The following is a 5,000-nucleotide window of genomic DNA, read 5'->3' on the forward strand; positions in this document are numbered from 1 at the left end:
GCTCCGGGTCCGTGCTAGGGCAAGGCCGGCCACCGCGGCCGGCCTCTGCCCCTGGAAAAATCCGCCCGCTACGCGGGTCCCCGGCTTAAGGCCGAGGAAGGGGGACAACGCCGAAACAAAAAAAAAAAAAAAAAAAAAAAAAAAAACCACAGGCCGGGGACGGCGGTGGCGCCACCCCGGCTCATCGGGCGACTGCCGTCGCCGAGCCCCTCAAGCGACGCAGCAGGCCGAGGCCAGGCCGCGCGTCCCACTGCGCGTCCCCCGCCGCCCTTCCGACACGGACACGCTGGCAAACAGGTCGGGAGCGGGGGACGGGACGCCGCCACCTCGGCCGAGCGGGCCATCCTCGGGGCTCTTGGAGCAAGGGCCAGGAAAAACCCCAGCCGCGTCCACCCTCCGACTGCCGGGGGGGGGAAATAAAACAAAATAGAAAAAAATTAAAAAGCGCCCGCCGAGCGGGGCCCCGGCTTAAGGCCGAGCCACACACAAGGGACGAGGCGCCGCCGCCTCGCCCGCCACCGGGCCGGGCCGGAGCAGGACACGCTCACGGCTTTTCTCCACCTCACCTCGGCCAGCGAGGGGCTCTCACACGGCTTTTCGACTCTCTCTCTCGGCTCCGCGGGGACCGGCCCCTTTCCCCCGGCTCGCCCTCGGTCTCTTCTCTCTCGGCTCCGCGGGGACCGGCCCCTTTCCCCCGGCTCGCCCTCGGTCTCTTCTCTCTCGGCTCCGCGGGGACCGGCCCCTTTCCCCCGGCTCGCCCTCGGTCTCTTCTCTCTCGGCTCCGCGGGGACCGGCCCCTTTCCCCCGGCTCGCCCTCGGTCTCTTCTCTCTCGGCTCCGCGGGGACCGGCCCCTTTCCCCCGGCTCGCCCTCGGTCTCTTCTCTCTCGGCTCCGCGGGGACCGGCCCCTTTCGGGCTCCACACACGTCTCTCTCGCGCCCCACGATCGGTCGCACCACATCTCTCTCCCTCGGGGCCCTCCACACTGCGCCAAACCTCGCTGGGGCAACCACGGACGGAACCGGGAACAAAGCCACGCGACTCGTTCCTCGGTTAGGCGGCGTGCTCTCCAACCCTGGCGCCACCGGCACGCGCGGCCAATCCAGCCCACCGCCATCGGACACAGGCGCGGAGAACCCTGCCTGCGGGGACGCGGCCCGTCACCTCGCTCCCATAGTACGGACAGATAAGTCCAAGGCCGCCGGCGCCTCCAAGAGGACCGATGAAAATCGACCGGGAAGGAGCGCCGCCGCAGGCCGCCTCCTAGCATGACGTAGCGGGAGGCGGCCGAAAACAGCGACCCCTTGGTGAACTTCCGGAGCCGGCTGAGACAACAGGTCTACCCGGCGCCGGCCGAAATGTGACCAAGTCCCTTCGGAACGAGGTAGACCTGTTGTCATCCGTCAGCGCCCGCCGCCCGGGGACCGCGCCGAGCCTGGGCGGGCGCGGAGCCGGGGTAGACCTGGTGTCTCCCGGGGAGCCGGGGTAGACCTGGCGTCCTCTCCGGCGCCGGGATAGACCTGGTGTCCGTTCCCGAAGCCGGGGTAGACCTGGTGTCCCCTCCCGAAGCCGGGGGTAGACCTGTTGGCTCCCTTCCCGAAGACGGGGTAGACCTGGTGTCCCCTCCCGAAGCCGGGGTAGACCTGTTGTCCCCTCCCGAAGCCGGGGTAGTACCTGGTGGCCCCTCCCGAAGCCGGGGGTAGACCTGTTGGCTCCCTTCCCGAAGACGGGGTAGACCTGGTGTCCCCTCCCGAAGCCGGGGTAGACCTGTTGGCTCCCCGAAGCCGGGGGTAGACCTGGTGTCCCCTCCCGAAGCCGGGGTAGACCTGTTGGCTGCCCTCCCGGAACCGGGGTAGACCTGGTGTCCCCTCCCGGAGCCGGGGTAGACCTGTTGGCTCCCCGAAGCCGGGGTAGACCTGTTGGCTGCCCTCCCGAAGCCGGGGTAGACCTGTTGGCTGCCCTCCCGAAGCCGGGGTAGACCTGGTGTCCCCTCCCGAAGCCGGGGGTAGACCTGTTGGCTGCCCTCCCGAAGCCGGGGTAGACCTGGTGTCCCCTCCCGAAGCCGGGGGTAGACCTGGTGTCCTTGCAGAGCTAGGGTAGACCTGTTGTTCTCCGCTCGCCGCCCGGGGTTCGGGCGCCTCGCTGACCCCGCCAAGCCTGCACAGCCGGGGGCAGCTCACGGCCTCGTAACGCCCCGGAGCCGGACGGCTCTATCAGCCCTGTCCCACTCAATGAAGCCCCCTTCCCCGCCCCCCCCCCCCCCCCCCCCCCCCATTTCTAAGACCAATTCATATTTTCGAGGTTTTGGGGTTTTTGGAGGCTTTTTTTTTTTTGGTGGGCGTTGTGGGGGTGGTTTTTGGTTTTGGGTTTTGTTGGTTGTTTTTGTTTTTGTGTTTTTTTTTTTTTTTTTTTTTTTTGGGTTTTTTTTTTTTTTTTTTGGTTGGGTTTGGTTTTGTTTGGTTTTGTTTGGTTTTGTTTGGTTGGGGCTTTTTCTCTTTTGGATTTTTTTCTTGGGGGGGGGTTTTGTGTGTGGGGGGTTTTCTGGTTGGTATTGTTGTTGTTGTTTTTCCTTTGCTTTGCCTTGCCTTGCTTTGCTTTGCTTTGCTTTGCTTTGCTTTGCTTTGCTTTTGTTTGATGCTAGATCTCGGGGCTTTTTGGGGGGGGAGTGGGCGTGGGGCTTGTGGCTTGTGGTTCGGTTGGTGGGCTGGTGGGGGCTTTTTTTGGTGTTTCTTTGGGGGGCTTTTATTGTTGGGTTTGGTTTTGGTTCCCCCCCCCGGGGTTGGTTTGGTGGGGTTTTGTTTGTTTTGTTTTTTTCCGTCTGTTTGTTTTTTTCTTTTGTCGTTTGTTTGGTTTGGTTTTGGCTTTTCTTGGGTTTCTGCCCGCCCCCCCCACGCCGCGACTCGGCTCGACCCGCCCCGCCCCGCCCACCGGGAGAGGAGGCGGCGGCGGCGGCGGCGGCGGCGGGGCAGCCGCCGCCGGCACACGGGCGGCCGCTTTCGGACGGGTTCTTTCACGGTCCGCAGAGGTCTTCAGCACTCGGCGTGGCTCTGGGGGGCCGCGGGGGCTCGGTGGCGAGGCGCCCGTGGCCGGCACCACGAAGCCGCCGGCCCTTGTCCGCACAGAGAGCGACAGACAGACACGGGGACACACACCCGCTCCACGCACTCACATCCCGATGCCGCTCTCTCAGAGCACCACACCGCCCCCCCCCGCCCATAGGCACGCGCCCTCTCGCGTGCCCTCTCTCCCCGTCCCCGTCCCCGTCCCCGTCCCCGCGCCTGCCCTGGTCCCTGCCCTGGTCCCTGCCCTGCCTGTCGCGGCCGCCCCCCCGGCCAGCCACGACGGTTGGGGGGCCGCCCCGCCCTGCCCCCCTCAGACTCCCTGCTGCCGCCTGCAGACTTTCCTCGCCTCCGCCCAATGACGGTTGGGGCCGCCCCGCCCTCACCCCCCCTCCCCCCCAGACTCCCTGCTGCCGCCTGCAGACTTTCCCGGCCTCCGCCCAATGACGGTTGGGGCCGCCCCGCCCTCCCCCCCTCAGACGCCCTGGCGCCACCTTCAGACTTTTCAAGCCCTCTCCCCCCCCACCCCGGGCTCCCATCGGCCTGTTTGCACAGCGGCAGCGGCAGCGGCAGCGGCAGCGGCAGCGGCAGCGGCAGCGGCGGGCGGGCGGGCGGGCGGGCGAGGAGCCGGCCGACACCGAGGCAGCCGGGAGGTTCGGCCAGCAGGGCGAGAGCCTGCTGCAGAGGCGGGGCGGGGCGGGCGGGCGGTGGCGGGATGCCTAGCGCACCGTCCCTTTCTCCGGGAAACTTTCTGTTCGTCTCTCGCCGAGCCTTTTGGTTTGATGGCGTTCCTTCCTTCCCTCCCGCTCACCCCTGGCCCCGGCCCAGCCCGCGGCAGGACGGCAGCGGGGAGAGCGGCCGAAGGGAGCGAGCGATGCGGCAATCGAGCCGGGAGCCGGGCCGCCGTCGCTCGGGCCACGGGGGCGGCGGCAGTGCCGCCGGCGCCCAAAGGCTCTCTCCTTCCCTTTCGGTCGGGGCAGCGGGAGGCGGGCAGGCTGTCTGCGGGGGTGGGGGGGGGGGGGGGTGGGGGGGGGGGGGGGGGAGGTGGGGGGGGGGGGGGCGGGCGTGCGTCCGGCTGGCGGCGAAAGTCGGCCGCCTTCGCCTCCCGGCTTTCGGGAGGAAAGGGCGCGTGCGAGCCGCTGCGCGCGCCCCCTGGAGCGGGCACGAGCCTGCCGGTCGTGCGGGCCGCCCGCCTCGCACGGGCTCGCGGGCCCGGGCCGCGGGGGTGCTGCGCGTCCGATCGAGGACGGCTCCTCAGCCAAGCGCACGCCAGAGGGCTCGGCCGCCAGGGGGCGGAGGCCGACCGGGGACAGCAGGTCTACCCACGGGCGAGGCGGCTGTCGGCTAAGGCCAGCCGGGGACAACAGGTCTACCCCGGAACTCCGAGGCCGGCCGCGGCCAACAGGTCTACCCCCGGAGCGCCGAGGACCTCCGGCCGGGGACAGCAGGTCTACCCACGGGCGAGGCGGCCGTAGGCGAAGGCCAGCCGGGGACAACAGGTCCGAGGACCTCCGACCGGGAACAGCAGGTCTGCCCGGCCCGGTAAGGGCCCGGGCCGCGGCCAACAGGTCTACCCCCGGAGCTCCGAGGACCTCCGGCCGGGGACAGCAGGTCTGCCCCGGGGCCGCCGGAGGTAAGGGCCGGCCGCGGCTAACAGGTCTACCCCCGGGGCTCCGAGGCCGGCCGGGGACAACAGGTCTACCCCCGGAGCGCCGAGGACCTCCGACCGGGGACAGCAGGTCTACCCACGGGCGAGGCGGCCGTAGGCGAAGGCCAGCCGGGGACAGCAGGTCTACCCCGGAGCTCCGAGACCGGCCGGGGACAACAGGTCTGCCCCGGGGCCGCCGGAGGTAAGGGCCGGCCGCGGCCAACAGGTCTACCCCCGGGGCTCCGAGGCCGGCCGGGGACAACAGGTCTACCCCCGGAGCGCCGAGGACCTCCG

This window comes from Passer domesticus, unplaced genomic scaffold, assembly GCF_036417665.1.
Source record: "Passer domesticus isolate bPasDom1 unplaced genomic scaffold, bPasDom1.hap1 HAP1_SCAFFOLD_194, whole genome shotgun sequence".
NCBI classification, from domain to species: Eukaryota; Metazoa; Chordata; class Aves; order Passeriformes; family Passeridae; genus Passer; species Passer domesticus.